General features: G+C 41.4%; 1 long non-coding RNA gene across 1 annotated transcript in view; it reads right to left on the bottom strand.

Annotated features, from left to right (window-relative positions):
* The window catches only part of LOC122867888, a 99,557-nt gene that overhangs the window by 9,199 nt on the left and 62,915 nt on the right, over window positions 1–27,443 (bottom strand). The window lies entirely within an intron of this gene.

Below are 27,443 nucleotides of genomic sequence, written 5' to 3'. Positions count from 1 at the left end.
CCAAATTCTTTATAAATAAAACACTTGGCAGTTGAAGAACTGAACACAAACTGTGTTTGTAGAGATTTTTTGTGAACTTTAAGATCTTTAAAACAAAAACAAAAATGTGATAATGTGACATGAACTAAACAGGTCTGGAATTTAATATCTGTGAGTCTACATGTCTTGATTGAAGACAGTTAGAGTTATATTCCTTATGTCATTCTCATATTTCTCCTTTTTTAAACATGCTGCACTGGTATTGTTGAATGTTTCCCTTCATGAGGCCTATAAATAATTTTTTAAAAAAAGGTACTACTATTTGAGTAAAAGAAAGGGTCTGGGTCAAATTTATGAATGTGTTATAACCGAAGCCACCACTAGGGGCTATCTACTCCACAGGTTTCTCCATTTGAAAGCAGAAACTCCCCCAAGCTTCAGTCAGCAACCACTTCTCATGACAAAGGATTAAAGGCTGAGTATATTACAGAAAGTGTATTATTCCAGCAGTATGTATTTCACCAATGGATCCATCAAAGTTTTAACTGAATGAATGAAAATAGAAGAAACAGAAACCGAAGAAACATTTTGAATTTGAAGCAGCACAACTACAGTTTTCCACATTAATCCTGCATGTGCAATTGGGCTGCTTTTCATTTCTGTGTGAAAATAAGGACTGTGTGTGTTTTCTATCTGTTCAAAGAGACAATGATTACTCTGCAAAATTATCCACTGAGATGAAAAGGCAAAATAAACAAATTATACCCTTGAAGTTTTCTGCAACTGCATTCAAATTGAAGAAAATATGTTCTGTATGTGCTTTAACCCTTTCGGGAAACGAAGCAAGCAGAGCGGTTGGTAAAACATCAACATGGTGTGAGATAGGCCCCAGTTGTAGCAGTGAATGTAAACAATCGCGGTTTGAGTGCATAAGAAACAGATGAGAACAATCCATATTTGAAGATTTGAAGAAGTGCAGTTTTGTTTGTCACACTGTCAGTAAAGACCACTGAAAGCATGAATGATGAATGCAAAGCAAGACCGCTACAGAGCTGCCACAGCCTGGTTAAGGTACGGAGGGCTATAGAGAGAAAGACACTGAGTTGGAGAGAGAATAATGGATATGCAAATACAGAGGCAGAGAGGTAAGAGAAAGTTGGATGGAGATAATAAAATTGAGTAGATTAGAACAGACAGTGAAAACACATATGGGCTAAAGAGCGATACGGAGAAGTGGATAATAGAGCAGAGCTGCATTAAAAGTGTGCCTAGATACAAAAATAAACATGCTGAAGGCAAGAGGTGGTATGATGCCAAAAAGAGGAGGGAAATAAGGGATAATGATCCAGCCAGGAAAGCTAGAATGATGACATGTTTAAGCACTATAAAACACAAGAGTTAGACCATCAACAATTTAGAAGAACTGAGAGGGATATAGAGAGAAATCAGCATCTTCTGGGTAATATTTTCCTCTCTGCTTTTTACCTTTGTGTGGCAGAAATTATAGGATTAATAAGGTAACTCTTTCCTGAGTCGTCCTGCCATCTACCCCTTCAAAGGGATTTCATTGGGTAGAGGAGTAATCACAGGGGGAGAGGAACCAGAAAATGCCTCAAGAGGATGTCAGTGCTAATTGTTTCCTATTTAGCCAAATCAAATAAGTTACATCTTACAGGGCTGTTAAAATATGACTGGGCTGTCAGATATAATATCAAAGGGATTTGATTAAACCCTTGCAAGAACCCTTAGGGTTCACTGGACCCCAGTTTGGAAATGTCTTGTTCAGTCTAAGAATAACCAGATGTTTTGATGTTAATATGTGGTAAATCCATTTACTGACTGGCAATAGAGAGACATTTTGATATTCATAGATAAACATCTTGGGGGGAAAAAACATTAGTGGTCAGAAATTACTGAAAAAATAATGTGATGGTAATAAAGACCTAGTTTAAGACTTTAAATCGAATGAAAATGCAGAGCAGATATCGTCACCAGCATCCCTGCTGTATGGACTAGCAGATATGTTGCTGTGAAAAATAGCAATTTTGACATGATTATTAATGTAATATGTAATCAGGGACTAAAATAGCTCTGGCTTTGACTCTGTTTTCATAAATATGATTATTACTGTGACAACAGAGGGGTAGAAAAAAAAAACTTGGCTTAAAAGCGATCTCTCTTTTTGCCAGTGTTATTACATGTGCAAAAGTCACCATCAAACTGGATTAGGGGAATAGGATTGCGATGCTCGCCTTTGATCTGCAAGATTACAGTAAATCTTCCACGGCACAGAATGAAAAGTTAGCGAGAGAGAGAGAGAGAAATAGAGACGGGAGGAGGGGATTCTGCAGGGGCCCGATATCCATGCCGTCTCTCAGCTAAGCCAAATTCTTCCCCCCTTGCCTCGTGCTTCCAGGAGATTTGGTGTGGCTGTGATGTCTAAGTCCAAGGAGACACAATCGGTGTGTGTTAATATGGCAGCCGAGAAAAGGAAGAAGGAAGGGAGGCAGAGATGGAGAGAAAAGAGAACAAAAGAGAGACCCTTATTAATGATATGTCTGTTTATTCCACCCCCATTTTAGATCCATTCAACCATACATGTATATGGGTAGAGATCAAATGTTTATGTGAGATAAAAGCCATAGCTCATACTAGGCAGTCAACAAAATGGTACTCTGGCACCATTCTCCTTAAACGCTTTACTCTACGATATACTTATTTGATGTAGGGTGGGTGCAACCATTTCTAATAAAAATCTAATACATTCGATCTCCAGACTACGTCAGAGTACGGTAAGATTGGAGCTGCTGTCTGTTCATCTCTGCGGATGAACAAGGCCTGATAAGCTCTGCTAATTAACTCCAGACTACACTGGAGGAGTTGAGAGCTGGCTCCTGGCTAATTGCAAAACAAATGTCCTCCCTCTCTACACCACCACCTCTATCCTGCTCCCGCCTGCTCTCCCTGCCACCGTGACAGCGTGATCACTTAGTCATAATGATGTCTTTTGCAGAGCAAAACTCCCTTAACCTGTTCCTCCTAAGGAGCGGTAAGGAGACCTTTAGCACGACCATCTCATCTGCGCGGCTGTCGAGAACCGTGAGATCCTCCAACAATCTCGATAATGAACCTCTCTCCGGAGCAAGCCAGGAATTAATCTCTGAGTAGCGGGGAAGGATGGAAGAAGAAGACAGGAAGACAGACAGTGAGGAAGAGAGGGACGAGGAGAAGAATGAGGGAGGGAAATAATCGTAAGGGTGTGAATGAGAGAACATGACATGTGAGAAAGAAGCGTTCAAGAGAGTTTTTAGTACCAAAGACATTGAGTAGGGCCTGGAGAGTCCATTAATAATTGCTCAGAAATCCTGTCATCACAAGGCCCCCCTTATTACACGAGTCAGATGGTCCTATTACAAGCAGCCACACTGCTGGCGTCGCTCTGTTGTCTGGCTAACGACTCCGGACAGGCCCACTATCAATGGTTCTTTGGACATTAGATTAGTCATCAAGTCAGAGGAAGTCAGTATGATTGCAATGTCCATCTTAATAAAAGAAGATGCTTTCCCACATCCTCCTACCGTCTTTTTTCTTAGTTATCCGTTAGTTTCTCTTTTTCTATTACGTGTTGTTTGTCTCAGTCTATCCTACTATCTTTTATTTTCTTGAACTCATCATCTTTATTCCTTACGTTTCTCTATTTCTCATCCATTCTTCTTTTCTTTCTAGCCTTCTCTCTCTGTTCCCTAAGAGAGAGAGAGAGAGAGAGAGAGAGAGAGAGAGAGAGAGAGAGAGAGAGAGAGAGAGAGAGAGAGAGAGAGAGAGAGAGAGAGAGAGTGTGTGTGTGTGTGTGTGTGTGTGTGCGTGTGCGTGTGCCCAATGTGCAAGCTCTGGGGTAAATAGCTGGAAAACATTCAGACATTAATCAGCCTGTCGCCAGACAGTGCTGACATCACAGGCCTAGCAGAATAAACACACGCAGGCACATGTGCGTGTGTGAGTGGACGCACGCACACACACACACACACACACACACACACACACACACACACACACACACACACACACACACACAGGTAGTTTTTTCTAAGGGCAGCATGACCCTTTTTTCTCTACAGCAGGATAAACAGGTAATCAGTCTGGAGGGGGATACTAATTGGCACACATACTGTACATGTACACATACGCACACATGTACAGACGCGCACTCATACACTTTGGTTGGGCTGATTTGGCTGGTTGGAGGGGGACAGTAAACAGAGGTGACCTCACGTTGGTGACCTAATGGGGTGTCCGAAAGGAAAATGTGTCCACAGCTAGTGGAGGCAGGGTGGTGTTGGCACTGCTAGTTGTAGTCTGGGTCCTTGTCAACATCATATACCTGCATGGTTTGTCTTTTTCTTTTCTTTTTCTTTTCACATGCTTAGTGTAAAGGTGAGTTCAGACCTAAAATTAAACATATTTTTGCCTCACTTTATTTGTGCAAATTTGGCCATTGTGGTAAATAAATACATAGTGAAAAGTTTCTTGGAGCAACAGTCTATGAGGTAGTGAATCGGCTTTTCGTTACAGGAGTGTAACACTGTCTGGGTGCTTAGAGGGTATAAAAGATTGTAGTCTTTTTAGTCTGAAGTCACAAACAGCCAATGTAGCCTACCAACTGTACATAGCATGGTATGGATGTTAGCTGTAGCTGTTAACCAGCTAGCAACATATACTGTAATCTGGCCTGACTAGACAGAAGGAACTCCAGCTCTTTTTTTGTATTTTTCTTTAGAACACTTTCCTTTTTCCTTGTGGCTTTGTACATTCATGAAGTAGATTCCTACAGCTTGAGGAGAAACAAAGTTTTGCTTAGGCTGAAAAAGTTTAAACTCACACGGATGTGTCTTTATCTTACTTTGCATTGCTTATAGCAATCCTGCATCAGTCCATGTGTCTTTCCATTGACTTTGTATGCAACTGTGCCGCATGGAGTTTTGTCATCTTTATGAGGTTACAGACAACCAGTGGAGACTCCAGGAAGGCATTGCACCCAGCCAAGAAATATAACCCCCTGTGAAAAACCACAACTTGTCGTTTTTACACTTTGGTTTTTGTAAGTTTTAAACAAATGACATATAAGATGTTAATTAGTGAGCTTTAGAGGTGTTGGTGGGCAGATTTTTTTTTTTACCTTTGAACAGAGTCAGGCTAGCTGTTTCCCTGTGCTTCCAGTCTTTATGCTAAGCTAAGCTAACAGTTTCCTGGATGAAACTGAAGATTTAACAGAGAGATATGGTAGTGGAATCAATTTCTTCATCTAAGTTTGCAAGCAAAGCGTATTCCCCAAAGTGTCAAACTATTCTTTTAAGGCTTCTGTACCAATCCTAGATTAAGTTTGCATTCTAAAACTTCAGACTAAAAAGACTACAATCTTTTATACCCTCTAAGCACCCAGACAGTGCTACACTCCTGTAACGAAAAGCCGATTCGCTACCTCATAGACCGCTGCTCCAAGATACTTTCACTATCTTTCTCTGCGTCGTGGAGCATTCAATGATAAACATGTATTTGTGATCAATAAGCAATGATAAGCTTTTTTGATTGATTGAAGCTTTGATGATTTTAGATTTCCTGCATTAATAAATATAACTTAATATGCAGGCTTGCATTTCTCTAAATTTCTTTCCATAAAATACTCACTCTGTTATACTGTGCTCAAGACACTCACAGAGACACAAACGGAGACACCCAGAAACACACTTACACACAGAACTGTTAACACAGAGGATGTCAGATGGTTGATGTGGTAAAGGTTGTGTTGAACAAAGGAAGATTCGGTTGCACTCCTCCTCCCTGCCACAAACGACCTGCCAGAGGATTATTTCATAGTAGTTACGGGATGGAAGATTTAGGGAGCAGACATGCACCTCGCCTCGCACCTCCCAATCCCCAGCAGACACCCCTTTGAGATGAGGGTCCCAGCTCTGGTTACACAGAGAAAGCTACAAAGCTACAAAGATTTTGCGACATCCGCCCCCAGTCCTTAACACACATACGGGCACAAAAAGAGAGAACACAGGAACCCAGATGCACATACGTGAGGGCAAATAAGCACCTGGGCTAGTTATAGTCATTCATATGCTGTTTGCACACAACATCCAAACAACATTTTCTTAGAAAAAACATGGACAATTTCCAGGTGGAAGTATTTTTTTCTTTTCTTTGCAATCCATAAATTATTCCTTTGCTTTCTCTCTCTCTCTCATGCTGTTTCTCTCTTTCTTGCTCATAACTGTCCAATTACCTATGGCATCAATCTCCCCAAATACAGCCACTCTACGCTAGCTGCTCCCATTATGAGCTATACATCATTACCTCTGGAAGAATGGGAGATCCTATTTGGAGCATGACATCCCTTTATTCGAAGACGTTCAGGGACTGTGTGTGTGTACAGTATGTGTGTGTGAGAAAGAAACGGGGTGCAGTGTATTGTGCAAGTGAAGTCTTAGAAGCGGCCTTAAGAAGCTGAAAACAAGTTAAATATATGCATACTGTAGTGTGTATTATTCAGAGGCATGCTAAATGAAGATGACATTTAGACATTTGCAATTCTCTGACGGTGAACCAGACTAAAGAACAATGGCCTGCGGGCGGAAACCACAAAAGCCCTTTCAGCGAGGTGATACACATTTTGCAGTATAATTGCTAAGATACCCAGTACATGGCCCCTTTTAGTAGATTTCTCTTTCTCTGCATGTCAGATCTGTAATAATTTAGTTCACAGAACAGACATGTCAATTACATGGAAATTACTTTGGGTGTGAGGATATTCACGTGTAGCCTAGAAATGTGGACATCCTATAAGTTTAACATTTTAAACGATTTGTGGCAAATTTTACAGATTTTTACCCAAATATGCTCGGATTTCTGGAGCAGATCAGTTTAAACTAGTTTTAGTCTACAGTCATTCAAAGGACACTGTTCACTGCAGGTTACGTTAAACTGGGTGCACCTGTGAGAAGGACAGCTCAGAAAATGCTTCCAGTAAAAGAAACTGAAAAGAAGAGTAGGGAGCAAATGTAAATAAGCTGCTCCAATAATAATGCTCCAGAGTGCCTCAGTGTAATTTGAAAAAAGACAATAAATGGTTAAACTACAATCAGATTTTCACCAGTATTTTAACATTTAAAATATAAACAGATAGATTCCTGGACTTTTTTTTAAATATCAAAAATAATGATCCATGTGTATGAATTTAAAAGTGTATTGAAAGTTATAATCCTTAAGATTTTAGCATAGGTTTATCTGGCTACACGTGTGGTTACTGGTGGTAATGGCGAGTGCATTTTGATAATACAGATCCCAGAGTTCCAATCAAAATGACACATGTATTGACCACTGGGGAGAGCAACAGAAGAAAAGCAACTTATACATCTGTTTACAGGTTACCCACGCTGGAAAAGACACTGATGAGAGTGGTGAGAGTGAACCAAAACAGTAAAGTATTGCTGAAAGATGCTATAAAGCACCATAGAGCTGAGGGGAACTGCAGGGCCAGATGATAATTCAGTGTGAGCGACCGTTGTAACATCACACATAGTCATTAGATCTGTTGTTAATATAAAAGTATTGATTATAGCAGCTTTAAGAATTAGAACTAGAAGTGCTATACATGTATCAATAATGTGTCATCACGCTTGAGAAAAATAATGTGCACGTGACGCTTGTGCTGGGAGAGAGTGATAAAACAGGACATAGATACACTGTGCTGGCAGCCTGTGGGTTTGGGGTCTTAATCCAATGCAAGCAGAACAGCCAGGTCCTCATAAGGGCTCTTTTCATGGAACTGTGGGGCCTGGTGCTTTCTGGGGTCTGGGGTGCAGGGACAGGCCACCCCTTCCCTCCCTCCCTCCTCCTACCCCCATCCAGACTCTAGTCATCCTCCTTCCACCCCTTTGTGGGTCTTTTCCACTTTGATTTCATGTTTGCCCATCTCATGGCTCTGAGACGGGGCGAGCAGAGACATTCCACAAAAGACCCCATGAGACGCAGCCCCCTCCGCTTCCTGCACACTCACACCACATATACATAATCACATAACACACATCCTGACACACACACACACACACACACACACACAGATATATATCTATATATCTCTCTCTATATATATCTATATATCTATAGATATATAGACATGAACACCACCAAACATGCACACACACCCATATGCTTACCTAAACCTCTTGTTTCCACTCCCACTCAAGGAAAGACAAGCTTGTGCCAATTTACCACAAACAAAGGCTTCATTCTGTTTCGTTTTCTGTTTTGGGGGTGTTCAGGAGATTTTCCATGATGCTCAGAGTGGTTACAATCTCATGTACCTATTTGTTGACCTGTTCATATTGTTGCACGTCAACAGGAGGAGCGCAAATCTGTGGTACTGTACTGTACGAGAAACCCAACGAACCCAACCCTGTCATAACTCCCAGGCTGATGACGAACCTAGCAGACTACCAGACATATGGGGGTCCCCTCAGCTGTTTCTCTCCCCCACAGACTGCGAGCCCATCCCTGGGTGGGGGTCCTGGGGTGTTCCCCTGGGGAGCCCCAGAGCTCTGGGTGTTAGTGTTGCCACTGGGGCTTTATAGACTCCCTACTGAGAGCATCTCCTTAGAACAGACAATGGGAGGCATTTATCCCCTGGGTGACCATGCTGACCCCCTAAACTCACTCCCCTAAATCCGCCGGGCATGGACTGGTGGCTCCTTTCAGGAGCCTTTCACAAGGCCTCACAAAGCGTCCCGGCCCACGGGCAAACCTCTTCAGTAATGCATCACTTTTATACGTACATACAAGATAAAGAGTGGTGTGGACGTAAGCAAGTTTGTGTCAATCCATAAAACAATTTAAAGATCTTGATCGAAATGTAATAAAACCAACATTCAAGAATTAATTAGAGAGACTGAATGATAGTTTGGTCATTGTTTTGCAGGCATGTTTCAGGAAGTGTTTTCTTTTCAATTAAGCATGCAACATTTTTAAGCAGAGGCGTTCACCTGTGTTACACGTGGACAAAATGCACACCAAATACTGGCTGTCCAGCTGGAGAAGACGTGATTGAAACAATTATGTTATTCTCATCATAGCCAAAACCACAGTGAATTAGCAAGACAGCAGCAGAGACAACAAGAACTCTTGCAGTCAACAGAAAGCTATAATGCAATGACGCACACATTCACCCCACTGATGCATGCACACAAGAGAATCAAACTGCTCGCATCAAAAGGAGGAATAAAAACATTTTCTATTTTCAGCCTCATCTTTGCTGCCTTTTCTCATCCTTCATGCTCTTCCCATCCCCTAAGCTTGTTCTCTCTTTTCAGACACGTCTCCCTCTTTTCAACCTCACTTCCTTTCCCAGTTTGTATTGTTGTTGCTGTTTCTTCCCCCCATTCCTCCTCTCTCTTTCACTCAGCACTTTTAATTCCACCCACTATTTTCTCCTCTTGCCTTGGTGTAGAGGCACCATTTCAATTGGGGGGGATGTTTGTGTGTGTGTGTTTTTGTGCATGACATTGTATGTATGTGTGTGTGTGTGTGTGTGTGTGTGCCTAGGTCTGTGTTTCTTCGTGTGTGTGAAATAGGGGAGGGGCAAAAAAGAGAGAGGAAGAAAGAGAGGTTAATATATGTGTGTATATTGTGAGAGACAGCGTGAGCGAGAGTAGGACTTTTTTTTTTGCATGTGTGTGTGTGTCTGAGTGTGTGTCTGTGCATGCATGTCTTTGTGCATGTGATGGAGATGGAGTAAAGGGGTTTACCCTCCACTTTAGTTTATGCGTGTATCCTTTTAGGGTCCCCCGCTGCAAGGAAGAGGCTTCCTTTCATTCTTTTTTTTGCATTCCAATGCATCCTATACACTATGTAAGACCCTGTTAAATGCGGAGAAAATAGGCCGAGTGGTATGAGTGAGTGATAGACGTCTCTGTTTTTCAGCTATAGCATTCTTTTCTCTAGGCTCCTCTTTACTGGCATTTTTTCAGCTTTGAGAAACGGAAAATCACTACATTTGAGAATGCAGCGTGGAGGGAGAACCCCCACATCTCACGATTTGTTACAGGGCTGCTAATCAGCTCAAATTTGATAATGTGACCCGATATCTTAGAAAAAAGGACATCAAGGTCCAAATGTATTATGTTATTTCTGTAACTCTGTTAAAGCAGAATTCTGATGTATTACAACTTGGGTCATATTTAGAAAACCAAAAGTGAGCATGCCCAAAATGTCAGTAACAATCCCTGATTGCACAGGAAAACTGTGTGCCATGGATGTTTTGGGACTTTGTGGTGTAATAATTCATAATGCAAAGAGTAATAATTGACCTTGTCTGCAGGTCGGGGATGTTATTTCAACAGGTTGACAGATGTCACTTTTATGACGCCAGTTTTTTGGGCCGCAGGGTAATTTTTTGTTGCATTACCACAGTTGGTCACTGGCGCACATTGGCAGCAAGGCTGGCTGCATACCGTAGCAGCTCTCTTAATACTAAAACGTAAATAATGGTAAGTACTCTAAGTCAAAGCTGAAGAAGTGCTACATTTGTAAACAGTAAGCAGAGTGGCTATTTTTCAGACAGCACTTTCTGAAAAATCTGTGAAAGGTAAAATGCTAAATGTAAAAGTGGTTCCATTCATACAAACGATTGTGTGTTTTTAAATGTCTATCAAATCATGACCTGGCTATTGCCCTGATTCTGACAAACAGTAGATTCAACATCTGAAACCCTGAATACAAGCACTGTATGTAAATGTTTATGCAAAAGATGACATTTTAAAGGAGTGTGACTTTATTTTATTATTGTTGGCATTAGGGTTAACCATAACCCTAAGCAGCAGTATACTTTGACAAGCTAACTTTCATTTCTTGTCAATGAAAAGTTGCACAACATGAGACAATTGGCTTTTCCCGCATATAAAAGTAAACAAGCAGGATCAGATCTGTTTTGTTTCAAAAGAAAATGAGAGCAAAGTCCCTCATGTTCCCTTTGAATGTTTTTTTTTTCTTTTTTCTCCACTGGTCTCAGAAAGGTTGTTGAGACATAACATGTGGTTAGGTCAGACAAACCGCAGAGCACACTACTCTAAACAATACACCACCATGAGAACAAGCTGCCATCTTCCACACGATGGTAGCCACATGGGCACTTGTAAAAAGAAGAACATGCCCCAAAATGCTGATTTGTTAACTTCTTCAGGATGAACACACATTACATGAACTTTCCAGGAGTAAATAAACACACATCATTGCCAAATATTCAGTATCAGTTTGTTTCCACAAATCCCTTGAAGAAAACTATGAAATGGGTACAGTTTGTGTTATTAACATATTCTCAGGAAAAGGTTAATGGCTGTTGGAGGAAAAATAACTATATATTTGGTTTGTCTAACAGACTGAAGAACAAAGCGAAAAAAGTTAGCAAGTAAGGGTTAAGTTGCTCTACTCCTTTTTAATAACTGATAACAGACAAAGTCAAAGAGAGCTGCTTTTCAAACCTTGTCCCAATTTCAACATTTAACCTTAAAGGTTATTGACATTTAGCCGGTTACTTTGAGGTTAGCCTTTATAACAAACAGAGCTGAAGGTTGGTCTAGATTGTCAAAGGCCATATCAGGTCTCAGGTCTGCAACTGTGTGTGCCTTGCCCTGACCTAGGAGTGTCTGTTTATTGTTTGTCCATATGCATGGCTATGCCTGTGTGTGTGTGTGTGTGTGTGTGTGTGTGTGTGTGTGTGTGTGTGTGTGTGTGCAGTGCCCTAACCTGACCTGGGGATAATAAGTACACAAGGGTCAAGTATGCCTGGAGTGCAGAATATGTGGAGCAGGTTGTTGCGTGAAGTCTTGGTGGGTGTGGAGGGATAGAAGGCAGGTGGAGAGTCAAAGGGTTAAACTAGAACAGGTTGGTAAGAGTGCAGGCATGCATGTGCCACAGTTGATACTGAATTGCAAGTCTGTGAAGTCAAAGGGGTCGGTCAGTTCTGACTGAGTGCGTGTGTGGCTGTGCATTGCTGTACGGCATAAGGTCAGGGTTAAAAACACATGGTTGTTTTAACCCTGTGAAATTAAACGTTCGACCTTAAGGTCTAATCCAGATCTTCCCAAAATGCAAGCATATGTTACACTGCATGAACCTCTGATATGGCCACCGAGAGTATGTATGTGTTCCATTTCATCAGCCAGTTCCAAGCATGCCCCTATTTGTGTGGGCAAGTGGGAGATTTTCACTCTTTCAGAAAAAGAAACCTGATGGTAAGCGGGAATAGTTCGGCTAATGCAGCAGAAGGGCCTGCTGAGCTCACAACAAAATGAAATATCTTCATCATGTGAATCAGAAGTGACAGTCATTTTCCCCCTCTACAGGGCCAACGAGCGTTGATGCAGCAGGCCGCACACAATGGCCCTAGCTGCAGCACATATATCATCAAGTCCCCTCTAACAGTGGCCTGCCCAGTGGAGTCTCAAAGAGCCCCTAAGTGGAATTTCTGCATTTACAATCATTTTCCACATTTCTCTCAAATGCACCACACCTCCCAGAATCCCCAAGACACTCAAGATATCCTTACAAAACCTTGTTCTCTTACCGCTCGTGCCATCGACATTTCACACTAACCAGGAGCACCAGGACTGGGCTCAAATTAGTTATGAACCATTGGCTTTTTCTGCAAAACCTTGAGTCTTTAGATGTGAGCCAGCCATAGAGAGAACAGTGGGAGTAGGTGGAGGCTGCATTCTTTCATTTTGGTTTCAGTATTGGCCGGTAAATCTTTGGAAAATGAATCTCTCATCCAGGCGCAGGGCCATCTGTCTGTCCTTTTGTGTTTTAAGATGCACATTAGTGGCTGGATACTTTCACAACTGCTAAGGTGAATAGGCTAGCTGACTGGCACTCCAAACCTTAGTAACAGCAACTATTTGCACTAGCGTATTCTGTATGTAAATGTGGAAAAAACAAGAGAGGTTTAGCTCAGACTCCCTGCAGTAGAGTCTTCTTTTCTATCCTTTCCCCTTGGGAAGATGAGAATGTAGGTGAAGGAGGCGGGGAGCTCTCTCTCCTCCCCTTGTAAAATCACATTTTCCCCTCCTACTTGAAAGGATTTCTCAGATTTCTGGAAGCAATGGCACACATGCACGCACACACAGAGAATTACACAGTCACTCACACACACACACACACCATGAAGGTTAGGTACTTTTTTTAGACATACTAATAACAGACTAACACTCTGCACTCTGATCTTCAAAGCAACTGAAGAGGAGAGTAGAATGAGACCATTGAGAAGCCCATTGAGGGAGCTTTTGGCACATTTGAACCCACTTAGCCTGTGAAAGAACACTAATATTTACAAATCACAGTAAAACTGCATGCAGCACTTCTGCAAACATAAAGTCTGAGTGAGGGGAGTTAATTTATAGGCAAAGAATGCAATAAATAAAAACAGCTTTTGCTGTGTCATTTTAGAGGCTCGTAAAAAAGGAAAAGTTTCCTTCAAGTGTGAACTTAACAGAACCTTTGAAACTGTATTGGATGCTTTATTGCTTTATCTTAAAGTGGATTGAGGACTAATTTTCAACAGTATTGACTTGAAGAAATTTCCAACAGTAAAGTTGACGGTTTTGTGAGAGCCTAAGAGGTTTGTGGTTTACTGTTTCTGCTGTCAGATCGGTAATTTTTATTTTATTCATTTTTTACAAGAAGGCCTCATTTGAAGAACTGAAAACTGACTGATGATTTCAGAAACTACTCTGTCACCATGTTTATTGTATATGCAGAAGGGCTTAAGTTGGAAGAAAAAAAAAAAGAAAATGGAGTTCCAAATGTTCACAAAACTTCATTGCCAGTTTATTCCGCTATGGGAAGTGGCAGTACTCATTTAGCCTACACTGAGCCCCAGATTATGTTTACAACTGCCATTATAAAGTTGTCTTCAATGACAGTCTCATATTTCATATTCTGTAGCAGACAATATAAATGCAACTGGAGCATCTCAAGAATTTTGGCAAGGCTGTATTTCCTTCAGGAAACAATGTCCTGACTGAGCTCAGTTGCCACTACTGGGGGTTCCAGTGGGCCAGAAGCGGCCAAATCAAGAATACCAAGGATACAACAGTCTTTATAGGAGGATATAGATTATATAATACATGCCAAAATATTTGACCTTGTTTTAGATGAGTGCATCAGACACAAAGTCTATAAAACTTATGAAATTGCTGTAATGACAGGGAGAAAAAGGCAGCAGAATAGGAGCCTGAAACTTCTGGATGGAGACTGAACCCATAAAAGTTGACCAACTTGTACCCGTCGTAAAACTGGTCTCAAATGTGCAGAATTATCCTGCAGCAAATTGTGCTTTGGTTATTGGTGGCTGAGGGTGTTTTCCAGGAAGTGTTGCTGTTGTTTCTTTGATTATAAAGTGTTTCATAATAAAACTGCACATGAATGTTGCTAATGTGGAAATAAATCTCTCACCACACCTCTTAATTGGCTGTCATATCACTTAATACTCATTGTTTGGATGAAACAATGCGGTTGATGCGAACAGACACATACACACACACACACACACAATATATGCAAGTCGCCATTAAGTAAACTAATGAGTCGTGCCATTCTGGCACTCGTCCTGAGATTCTAATCGAATTCTAATGAGCTGAGTGTCCACTGAAACCTCCATCTTGTCTTGTTTCTAGATACCTTGCTCATTGCAACAGGACCAAAAATCACAAACACAGCCTCTCTCTCAGAGGCAAAACAACCCATGCATTAGCCACAGCTCCATTTCCCTTGCCACATTCATCGAGGAAACAAGTGGGTTTAATGGAGATCTAGTTTGCTGATTACAGATTACTGCGGTAAACAACATCCCTTGCCTCCAAAGGAAAAATTGCTGCGAGTCATAAAAGGTGATAAAAGACAAACAATAACAACCGGTGCCTAAAAACACAAACAATACAAGGGAAGCTCATTGTACCCTGCAGGGAGCTGTGCTAATGCAATAAACTGCTTCAGTCATTCTAGGCAACTTTCCCAAACTCTTAACAGATTATTCTGCCGGTAAAGACTTTCAGCTTAATTTTGAGGCAGATCAGGTAAAACAGTTGAACTTTATTTAAATTTGAGTGATACAAGGGCTAGCCGGGAGCATGAAGCCATACTGTGCTGTAGCTGTAGACGGGGCCCACAGCTTGTATGGAGGAAAACAGCAAACCACAGACAGAGCCTGAAAAGAACTCCTAGAGTACCAGCATCAATTACCACCATTACTGCACATTACCCAGGCCCTCATTCTCTTCCTGTGTGTGTCTCCTCGTACTCATACGAGACGGGCGCAGCGCTGCACCTCAGGCTACCCAGGAGAGTGTGTGTATGTGCAAATGTGTGAGGGAAGAAAATGTGTGTGTGCAAACTCCTGCATACACATGCCCATTTGTGTGTGTGTCGCCGGGTAATATATCATCTCAGCTTGAGTAGACCCCCAAGCCAGAAGTTAATGAAGTGAAATGAGACTTATTAGCCAAAAACCTTTAAAGTCACTGACAGGCGAACGTGGGGAAATAAAGACAGCCTGAAATTATTAATGACAATGGAGATGTAAGTGCACAAAGGGAGTGTGAACACAGGTGCAGTCCACAAAATTAACACTCTCTATACCTAAGAAAAAAACAAAGATTTGAAAATACTGTGACACCTAAACTTGAGCACTATTCTCCATCAAAATGTAGCTATTTTCCCCATCTCTCTCTGAAGGGTTCAAGCTGGGACAAACACTGATTATGCTGGGTGAGTCCATCTCCATGTTTTTTTGCGCAGAGAATTACGTTTTGCCCCCTCTTTGCCCTGCTGTGGATTAACACAAGAGTCGACACTATCATATGATCCATGTGGTGCACATTTCTCAATGGCTTTATTTTTCAGGCGAGCGTGCGGCCTGGGTCAGCTAAGCCAGGTAATGTTCAGACTAATTGGTCAGGAATTGGACCAGTTATCAGGCTGATTACTGCCACTCCTCATCAGGTAATGGCCGCTCAACAGGGTACCGGCTCTGTCTGACGTGCAGCACATGATTGAGAGTACAGCCGTGGGGGTGGGGCCGGGGCGGCGGGGCTGCAGTACCTGCTTGCCGGGGCTGTTCTGGGGTCAGCCAGCGAACAGGGACACATTTCTCATCACTGTCAGAGATTTAGAGGGAGCCCTCACATTTGGAGTGCTTAGGCCCCTTGACCAAGCAGCCAGTATGCCAGACTTCTAACAGCCTGGCCATCAAAATGGTTGGAGGGATGTTTGTGTATTTTGTGTGTGCTTGTCAGAAAGATGGTGACTGTTCAGGTTCATAAGTGTTTCTTCCACTGCCTCTCCCTTTGAATACTAAAGCCATGGGCGGCAACAGATGAAGATAAATTAAAAGATTGGGTTTCACCCCCACCTCTCCACAGACCCCAGGGCTGACCCTGTGCTCTAAAGATGCTTTGAAGCCTGATACATCTGGTTGCCTTTGACTGAGGGCTTACAGAGAGGCAGAGGTGTTCAGGTTGGACAAAGCAAACCCCTCACTGTTCTTTGCCTTTTCTTTAGCCTGGGCCTTAACCCTGTATTGACCCCACTGGCGTTTGCTTAAGGGGTCATCAAGACTGAGCCACTGAGAGACCTGAAGACCCTAGGGTACGAGGCTATGCTCTGAGTTGGCCAACCTTTGATGACACTCATGGTCGTGGATTGGATCATGAATTCAGGGTGTGCTGCATGGGAAATTAAACTTGACAGCATCATGCTTCTGATCAGAGGGGACACTGATGCGATGGTTGACCCTGTTCTAAACAAAAACAATCATCAGTATGAGGTGTTATGGTTATCCTTAATATAGAATAAGATTTACAGTATAAACAAAGGGGTAGGTTGGCTTTTGTGAAGGGTAGCCTCCAAAATTGATTAATCTACAAACCGTGTTAGGTCCTTTCAACCTCTGTTATCTGCCTTGTGGCTCAGCCCTCTGATCGGATAACCTTTAATGTCATGTATGGTGAGATCAATTTCTTCATATTTCACACAACATTTCTCTCACTTCACCTAAAATATCAAAACATTTGTTTGATGTTTTCCTTTGAAATATGGATAGAACACTATTTGGCCTGTAAAATTATTTCATTTAATCCAGGAAATGAAAAAAAAAAAATCAAAGAAACAGGAGGACTAGGGTTTCATTGTAATTTTCCCAGCTCCATCTCTTCACATTCACAGCTCTGTCAGACAATAACCAAGCCTTACCTTTTGCGCACCAACTTCCCATTATAATAAATGATTCAGCTGCACTCACAAATAACTCACTTAGTGGCAGAAATTGGGCTGAGAGCTGACCTAGATTTATGTTGGCCCTACCTTCTCCATTTTTTCCCCAATTCTTCAGGAAGCAGAATGGGGAATGTGAACAAGGTGGAATGTGATGTTAGCACAGCCACATAAGTGGGCGTGAGGTGAGAAGTGAAGAGTTGCTAGGAGGAAACTATTGTCTGGACAGGAGCAGATGGGAACATGGGAAATTTGGTTTGTCCGTTAGTCAGACCCAGCCTATAGCCTCAAAAGCTGGCCTTAGATCATATCTCAATGTGGACTTAGTTCTAAAAGGGGAATGCTGGGACATTTACCAGTGGTCAAAAGCTGGTTATTTTCTGTAATGCCTGATCTGTACTCAGGGTCTTGGTTGTTTGGTTGCCAGGAAAACACAGTGGATAGGTTGTCAGTCAGTTGTAGGGGTAACACATGCGCGTGTGTACAACATGTTGTCTGACCACATCTGAAGTTTAGAATGGTCACAATCAAAAGCCAAAAAGTCTGCCATCATAGAGAGGGGCAAAATGCAATACTCATTCAAAATGCTGATAACAACGCAAACGTTTGGACAATCTTTCCTCAAAGCCATTCATGGTGTTGCACTTGTTTATACACACACACACAACACAGACTGAAGTATTTGTGTTAAAAATTAAAAAAAAAGAATGAAAAAAACAGAATTTCTAAAATGTTGTAAAGTTATGCTGAATATACCTTGATGCTAAAGAGCAAACATGCCACCATCAGCTAATGTCAGTATATTTGCAAGGTCAGCAATTCCACTCCCAAACCAAAGCAGATAACACAAGCTAGGTTGATACAATCAAAGAGTCCTCTACTGCTCACCACTATGACTGCCCCTTACACTTATCACAGGGCAGAAAGGAATAGTAGGAGGAACCTTTTAATGTCTGGCTATGGGTTGTGTGTGTTCAGGTTTTATGGATCTGTTGTCTCCGTCTCTTGGGGTACTGTAACCTGCAGGCTAGAGGGCACACGGTGTAGATGTCTGGGTGGGAGTGGCAGGGCTGGGCTGGAGGTGCTTTGGGAGAGTGTGTGAAATAGCATCCATACATGAAGTAGATCAAATAGGAAGCACAGTGTAATAGAGATAATTAAGGCTGTTTCCATTCAAGTTCACTTGTTTAATTTAGTGACAAATTATTCAAATAAGTCAGATACCTTTACTTTACTTATGTCAAACATTCTCTGCCTTCAGCTGTTGCTGTTGCTTTGATCTGTTTTATATCATTGTATACTGAATATCTTTGGGTTTTGGACTATTAGCTGGAAAAAACAAGCAAACTGAAGATGTCATCTTGGGCTCTGGGATTCCATAGACAAAACAATGACTTTATTAATCAAAACACCAAAACAAAAAACAGACAAAATAATTCTTAGTTGCAACCCTATACTGTACATAAGGATATTTACAAATTAAAATGTCACATTTTAAGACTCAATATTATTTAAAAACCTAAGATAATCATGATTTTAGCAATGTGCTTGTATGTGTGTAAGGCCAAGGGAAATGGGGGAAGGGTTGGTGTCTGAGTGGAAATGCTTAAATGTTAAATTGGTCTTGCAGACATGGGACCGGAGAATAGTAGAGATTGTTTGTGTCTGTCTGTGTAAGCTTGTGTGAGCATAGAAAAGGGGGGATGACTGGTTCTCTGTAAACCTCTGGGACCAGGGAGGCGGAAGATAAGCCACCTAGCATCAGCACCCCTCATTCGGTTTCTGTCTGCTAATGTCAAACCACTGGGGTCCCCTGTACTGATAACCCCTAGCAGGAAAAGAACCTTTTATGTAGCCTTTCTGAGTCATTTACTATACCACACACACACACACACACACATTCATGTCATTTCTGTGAACATAGGAAATTTATCCCATGCAGCCTATTCAGCCACCTCTGAATACTTTTCCTGCAAAACACACAGGCTCACTGTATAAATCCTCAAAGACAGGCAGCACCAATAGAGGGAGAGTGTAACTAGGTGGTGTGAAAGAGTAGCTAGGGAGCATGGCCTGAGGCTGTGGGTCAGAGTTCTCCTGAGGTCATACACAACAAAACTGACTAGCAGAGACAGAGAAAGGGAGGGAGTCTGGGAGAATGAGAATGAACGAGAGAGACAAGGGGACAACCTCCGGAGCCACTGATACAGCCCCCAGGTCTCTTTGATGTATCACTGCGAGCTTCCTGAAGTAAACACAGGCTAATTGTCTAGATCAGGTTGAGATTATTATCTGTGTTTGCCTGTCTGTTCCCTCCAACACTTCGGTATGTTTCTTCAGTGATACAGAGGAGGCCAAGCTTGTCAGTCCCAATCAGATTCCTGGAGGTACTAATGGATACACCCAACATTTAACTGCTCCAATCCACCACCCGCCACCCAATGCATCGTTAAGTCCAGGCCAGGTTTGACCCCACGCATATCTCTTGACCTTTTAATCCAGCAAGCGCCTCACAATTAATGCAAACCTGATAGAGAGGCTTTTTAAAAATCCATTTAATTGTGCTGTAAACTTATCTTTTAATTGCCTGGTTACTTTGCTTATAAAAAGAAGTTGGCTTTGTTCCTAAAGTTTTGATTTCAGTTGAGAATCAACCTTTATCTTTTATTTTGTTGTTACTTCTATTTTGTCAATGGTGTCACATTTGCCAAAAGTTGTATTATCTCTTTTGCCCTATCCATGAGTGTTGCTATGCATTTTAATCTACCATAACAGCTTTTTGCAATTTAGACAAAAGTGAATAGAGAAGAAGGGCAAGAAGCGACAGAATATTAAGGCAAAAAGAGGAAGAAATGTATTTTCAGAGCTTTAAAGTTGAACTTTTGGTAGACAGGAGGTGGTGACTGGGAGGCAGGGATGACAATATCCTCCTTTTGAACTCCCTAGTATAAATATTGGTGCTGATGTTAAATGGGGTTTTCCTCATGACCCTCCTACAACACAGACCTTCCAGAAAGCCCTTCATGTGGATACTGCTTCCCCTCCTCTGCACCCGGGGCCCACAGAGATCAGACACTGGGGGTCTCAGGGGGAAATAGCTCATCCAGTGATGATGCTACTCATTGCAAGCCTGATTGGGTTTAGTGATGCCTGGGGGGCTGAGGCCAGATAGTAAAGATATATCAATATACCATGGCTACTGGAGCTACTGGAAACACATCGTTCTCTTTATCTTGGAATAACTGGTTTCATGCAGATGGTTGCTGAGGGTTCTGTTGCTGAAACATATTTATGTTGGCAGATGAAAAAAGATACGTCTTTTTTTTTTAAAAGACTGCCCGCAGTTTTTTTATAAGAATTTTTTTCCTCTTTACTTAATATTGTTTTTAATAACCTTCAGCATCTATCTGAATGGCACTCAGAGTCCATTCAATTTCAAATGCAGCAAAGGCAACAGCCCTGCAATGCGGGTGGGTATGTTCTGTGTATGCAATAAAGAGCAATTGAAAAAGCCAATGTAATTTAGACAGCTGAGCTGAGGGTGGAATTTGTTTGTGTTTTGATGTGGTTTGTCCAAATCTGACTGATCTAAAATCCAATTGAGCAGTATTTAGTTTTTTATATATATTTTTATTATTATTATTATTTTTTTTTTACAATCACACATAAAATCCAATTTACAACTTCATCATATGCTAAGCTTTTAACAGAGTCAGTAAAACGAGTATATTTGGCTTTCCTAAATTATTTTCTGGAAGAACATAAAGGGAGCACATAGTGCAAGATAACAGATCTGACTGTCTGTTTGCAGATGCATGTGTTTATGTATACAACACGTTTATGTGAGCGTGCATTTAAGTGTGTGCATTTGTTCCTACAATCATTTGTATGCATGTGTGTGTGAAACAGAGATACAGCCTGCATCATGGACCTGTCTTCTGTCTAGTAGCTGCATCATTCCACCTCAGGTGCAGGACTCCACTCTGTCACTCAGGGTGACACATGGAGAGGCAGCCCCCTGCCCGTGGCGTACAGAAGGGATCACCGCCCTGTCACTGTGTGTCACTCCGGCTTTGTCCCCTGTCATGCCCCCACGCTGGCAGGTCGAGGGAGGGGGGCCCGTCATGAACGGTGACAGACTGACAGGTGACACGTGAAGCCAGCCAGACAGCAAGTGCCACAGACACTCAAACCTTCATACATATCCCAGTGTGGTTCAATATGTGTGTGTGAATGTGTGCTTGCATACAAACACATACAGCTGCTTTGTTTAACACCACTGGGATGGGATTATAAGGTCATTTGGGGGTTGAAATGACTCCCTCTGAGACCTGTTGTATAACTTCTTAAACTGCAGGAGTATCAATCTAAATGTCAGAAATGGTAAAAAGTAGATATTTGGGGGGAATTTTAAGAGTTTTGAATGCAACATGGCCACAGCTCTGCCCAGTCTTCTCCCTCCTAGCATCCCAATGCTGTAATGATCTTCCCACCTCAGTCAGAACTGCACAGTTTCTCCCCAGGCTGAAAATCCATCTCCTGTGACTGCACTTCCTCCAACCAACCAGGGTGGGGGGGGGTTTACCTGCGTATACACACACATTCTTACTGAATCATATGACTGCTGATGAGACATTTAGTTCTTTCTTTACTTTCTTTGATTATTGTTGTTTTCATAGCACTACGTGGCTATTGCACTCACTTGATGTTGCTCAGTAAGTAAATTGCAAATTGTGACTGTACTGAACTATACATTGTAAGGTTACGATAATACGTACTCAGACATGGGCTATACAGTACAGATCAAGTAATACAGAGAAACATATTTTGCTAATGAAATATACATACACTGATATTGATGGTACCACTTTATGTAAAAACATCTGCACACACACTCAAAAGAGCATGCAAGCATATTCACAGATACATATATGCACACACAAAGCAGCATATCATCTTTTGATCGCAGTCTACCCTGCTGGGGTTAAAACATACCCACTGCAGTGATGCTGCTGATGCTGTCAGATCCAAGCAAGGATTGAAAGTGTGTGTATACCTTTGATGCTGGAATAAGCTTTGGCTTATATTAAATTTTTTATGCTAGAAAAGGCAAACACTACAAAGGGGCAGAGCTAAATATTTAGTTTAAATTCAGGTATTTATTAGCACAGCTATTGCTAAATCTTTTGTTCTCTTTAAAAATCAGTTTTCTCAGTCAAGTCATGATGTTGAATAATTGCTCAGAAAATACAAAGAGACAAAGTTATTTAGGTGTAACTGAATTACAGCCAACATATGTGCACAGCCCAATATAGGATTAGATTTACAGATCTCTTTGTGGCTCGATGGACTTTTAATGGCCATTATTGCTGCTGCCAGTGGTCCCAAATCGAGCATTAGACCTTCACTGTGGCTTGAATCTAACCCGGTGCCAGAGGTTGCACCCAAATCATTCCATTTGACCTGAATCTCCCATTCCATTACCCAACATTCCCTGTGGGGACAGTAGTGGTCCCTCAACACTTGAACTCTAACCCTGGCCCCATCAGGAGAGAAGCCAATAACAGTGAGGGAGGTTTTATAAGCACCCGGGCTATCTGAATTGTCTCGCCTTATGTCTCAGAGGGGACATACAGTCATAATGAGGTTTTGCTCTGAAATGTGATTTAGTTCTTATTACCTATAGTCATATTGTGTGAGGAGGAATTTGTCAGGGCGATCAGTGTCCAGGTGAACATCATTCTGCATCATCTCCATTACAAGGAAAATAAAGAAATGTAAGAAATGCAAAATTTCATCTTAGAACATTTACAGTAAACTCTGCATTAGAAATGAGACTTAAATCTAAAATAAATTTGATGATACTCCTGTGGGGTTCCGAGGGTGTTCATAACCCAGCCGTGGGTTTTACAGCATCACAACTGTTCAAATGCAGGTCAAGCCAGGTCAGTGTGTCAAAGAACAGTATAATAATGTATAATGTTGTGTGCTCAGTAGACTCCTGTCTCTGCCCAAGGAATATGACTTATTGGGGTTTCCATGCAAGTTTCTCCTTGTTTCAGCAACCGTCATGGTTTAGTAGTTTCATTTTATAAATCATAAGTGAATATTATGAATTCTTTTGCGACTGTATTGTATCTACAATCAAAAGCTATACAAATACATTTGCTTCACTACTGATAATTTCGGAAAATCATTCAATATTTGCACAATACTAGGTTTTGATACTTGATACAGAGAAAAGGTATAAGTACAGGTATATAGTGCAACCATATGGTATGATAGTCAACAAAAACAGACTTACTAAACATACTACAGACAACACATACAAAAGTGTTGCTCCCGTGGGGCTTTGAGAGAAGCAGCACTTGTAAACTCAGACACTGTGCACAGTTTCATAGCAGCTGCAAAAAAGAGCTTGTTTGGTATGGTAAATAGCACAATATGTATAAATGACAAAGTAGAACAACACTGATGGCAGCCTGGTGGCAGAGAGAGACAAAGAGAAAGAGAGGCAGTGAGTGGGCATATGTAGGGTGATATATAGTATTTAACTTAATTTGTCAAAACGACTTTTCTCAAACTATGTATGCATGACTGTGTGATTTAATTGCCTTACTAATGAATGCTTGAAAAGCTGCAGCTGTGCCATGACTGACCCCCTATCATCAACTTTAGGTTAAAACAGCCATGCATCTTTCAATGTATTGTATTCTATGCTGGTGATATTGCTACAGAGAAGGGTTATATTGTGCGCAGTGAAGAAACTATGATAATGCCCAAATGCACCATCTCAGGTAGTACCTTTGAAGACAACCAACCATTTAATTTCATAACTAAGATAGCAACGCTTTTTAGCTAACAGAATATAAGACCTGCTTTTGAAAAAAATACTTTAAGATACAAAAAATGTTCACACTCACTCAAAATCACTCATCATGCCTAACTCTAAAAGACACTCTATAAACGGACTTGAGTAAACTCACTAGCCCAGTGACACTAAGGCTACAAACAACCCAATTCAAGGTTTTCTTCATGATGTATGCATTTGTTTTAATACATTAAAACATCAGAATTTGGCAAACTGCTACACAAAATGCCTTACAACATCCCAAATGCATACATTTTTGCTCAACAACATGGCATTTACTCTACTATTTTGTGCATGTATGTCAAAAGTTTGGATGTCAATGTCAATTTTATTAACAGAAACGTATCCAGGACTAGAGGAGAAATGTAGTGGCTCAGGCAGATTGAAAGAATGAATACCTCCACTGATCCAGTTTGGGACCCTCCCGCCTCATGCTCATATTCTGACATAAATATCTGGCAACCAGAAGTAATCCTCTTCAAAGTCTAGTTTCCTGAAAATTAGTTCAGGGAAGGGGTAATGGAAAACTAGAATGCAAATGACTGACACAAGCATATTCAGACTCACACAGTACATAACACACTTCAAAAGTATATTCACGCACAACCACACACGTTCACTGATACACACACTCACATCCCACCTTTTAATGAGGAATGAGTAAAGACAATTTTAGTACAATAGCCGGCTAGTGTAAAGATGGAATGAAAGCCATGTACAAAGGAATGGAGCAAGTTTAAAAGAAGAAAGAGAGGAGGGAAAATATGTATGTTTTCACCGTTCACTGAGTCCATGGCAGGCCTGTGGGATTGGCAGAGATTGGTGAGGATATGAGAGGAACAGCACTTTAAAGCCCAGCCAGGAGTTTGTTCAGAGGGAGTTATTGGTCGCCTGCTCTTCCTCTGCCCTCCCCTCCTCTGCTTCCCTGAGTCTTTTCAAGCTCCGGGCCTACATACACTTTCTTCTTCTCTCATCCCTTCGAGAGCCCTAACATGCATGACAGGTACAAGAGAAGAGAGTGACTGCAGAGGTGTAAAGAGAGGAAGAGGAAGGGAGGAATACAGATGAAGGACTCCAGACAACAGAAGGAGAAAGGTGATAGCTGGATGACTCCCTGCATCATTCCTGGAATTTCTAGATAGGAAGTTTTAGCTCACAGAACTATCTCATACAAGAGGATACACAAGAAGCTTTAATGGTACTTTCCAAAGGTATAAGGACACCTGAATATAGTATGGGGTGACTGCTAAACATTCCAAAACCATGGGCATCAACGCACTGCTATAACAGCCTCCACTGTTCTGGGAAGGCTTTCCACAAGATTTAGGAACCTGGCTTTGCTCCCATTCAGCCACAAGAGCATTAATGAGGTCAGGCACTGATGTTGGGCGATAAGGCCTCGCTCACAGTCGGTGTTCCAGTTAATCCCAAAGGTGTTGGATGGGGTTGAGGTCAGGGCTCTGTGAAAGCCAATCAAGTTCTTCCACACCAAACTCAGAATTACTCATAACTAATTTCTTTATGGACCTAACCTTGTGCACAGGGGAAATGTCATGTTGGAATAAGAAAGGGCCTTCCCCAAACTGTTACCACAAAGTTGGACATATTGTCTAAAATATAATTGTTTGTAGTATGTCCCTTAAGTCCAACTAAGGGTCCTAGCACAGCCACATAGTGTACCTTTTTTAGTTGCAACTAATGAAGCAGAAGAAGGATAAAATTGCTCTAGCATCTGCTAAATTAACAGTGAACTGAAGTCCCTGCTTTAAGAAAGAAATTCTAAAAACAAGCTTAAAACTGCATATATGTAAACCAGGCATCACGTGTCCCCCCCAAACAGATTATGCTAAAGTGAAATAGTTGTGCATTAATGTAATTCTTGGAAGATAAGGTTTAATATCATGAAAGGCATTGTAAATTGAAAATATGAATCCATATATATCAAGTAGAGCAAGTATGTGGTGAAGTACAGGTGAAAAGTATTCTTTTTCAGAGAAAGTAACTGGTCAGACTTTTGATTCTTTTATCCTTAAAGGCATCCTCCTGTGACCCCATTCAAATTTATTAGCTCCTTTGAAAGGGGTTTATCTCAAAAAGTGATGTAATATTTATCTCCACCAGTCCCAATCCCAGTATCAATGAAGTTCAGGTGTGCAGTGGAAGGAAAGACACAAGAGTGCTGTTTTAAGTTTGTAAGGATGAGTTATTGCTCCCATTTCTGAGCCGTATAACAATGATTTGCATGACAGGCCTGTAACGGTTGATGAGGTCACTGGCAGAGGGGTTTAAAGCAAGGGTGCTTATGGTTAAAGATAATAAATATTGCTATGACAAGATGAGTAGAAATGACAGATGGTAAGAGGGTTTTTTTTTCTTCTCAATGCCATGTGTGTCTTCTATCAAATCCATCCTTCTTTGAAAGAGTGACCGAAGAAAGTAAAGAGGTTCAACTCTGGCTCAGAGAGGAAAAAGGAAGAAAAAGTTAAGCTCTTGCTCTCACAGGGCTCTTTCATAACCATTAACTGTGTGATGACACCAGCGGATATTCAGATTGATTTACCATCGTCTGGGGATTACTTGGCCTGTGCAGAAGTCTCCCATACCAAAGATTCATTTGTGTCCTTAATGAAAGGCTTCCTGCCCAAACGTTTCTTCAAACTAAAATCCACCTATTTTATACTTCTCTTTGATTGCTGTAATGGCCTTATTTATGAGGTCACTGTTGAAAATTGTATCTCATTGGTAGTTCTTTAGACACAAAATGGGCAGGGAATTAATCTAAAATCTCCAGATCTGACCCTCATTTTTCAAAAAATGCAGCAGTTCCCCAAAAATCAATGAAAGACATAAGGCCAAACTGTGAGATAAAGGACAATTTGTCTGGAAAGTCTTGGCAAAACCCCAATGTAATATAGTAGAAGAATACCCAAGGCAACAGATCAGAAGGCAAGACTAAAATAAAAACAGAATGCTATACACACTACTTATACCATCAGGACCCTGTGTTAAGCAATTACTGTCCAATAATACCATTATTGATGCTGACATTCACCCTGTGGAGTAGTCTGTGAGGTAACATCAAAGAAGTCATGAGTGGTGACCCTGACCAGGCCTGGAGTGGAGGAGGCATCAAAGCTGCAGAATCTGTGTGTGTCAAAAGTAAGTCCACAACACTGGCCTGATTAGCATGTCACAGGAAGATGGGGGCCTCTATAATCAGTCTGCAAAGGTGATTAGACCCCAAAGTCCCCACTCTCCCAGAGCTGAGGGGTAT

The sequence above is a fragment of the Siniperca chuatsi genome, linkage group LG20 (genome assembly GCF_020085105.1).
Source record: "Siniperca chuatsi isolate FFG_IHB_CAS linkage group LG20, ASM2008510v1, whole genome shotgun sequence".
NCBI classification, from domain to species: domain Eukaryota; kingdom Metazoa; phylum Chordata; class Actinopteri; order Centrarchiformes; family Sinipercidae; genus Siniperca; species Siniperca chuatsi.
This window is presented reverse-complemented; position numbering and strand designations above follow the sequence as displayed.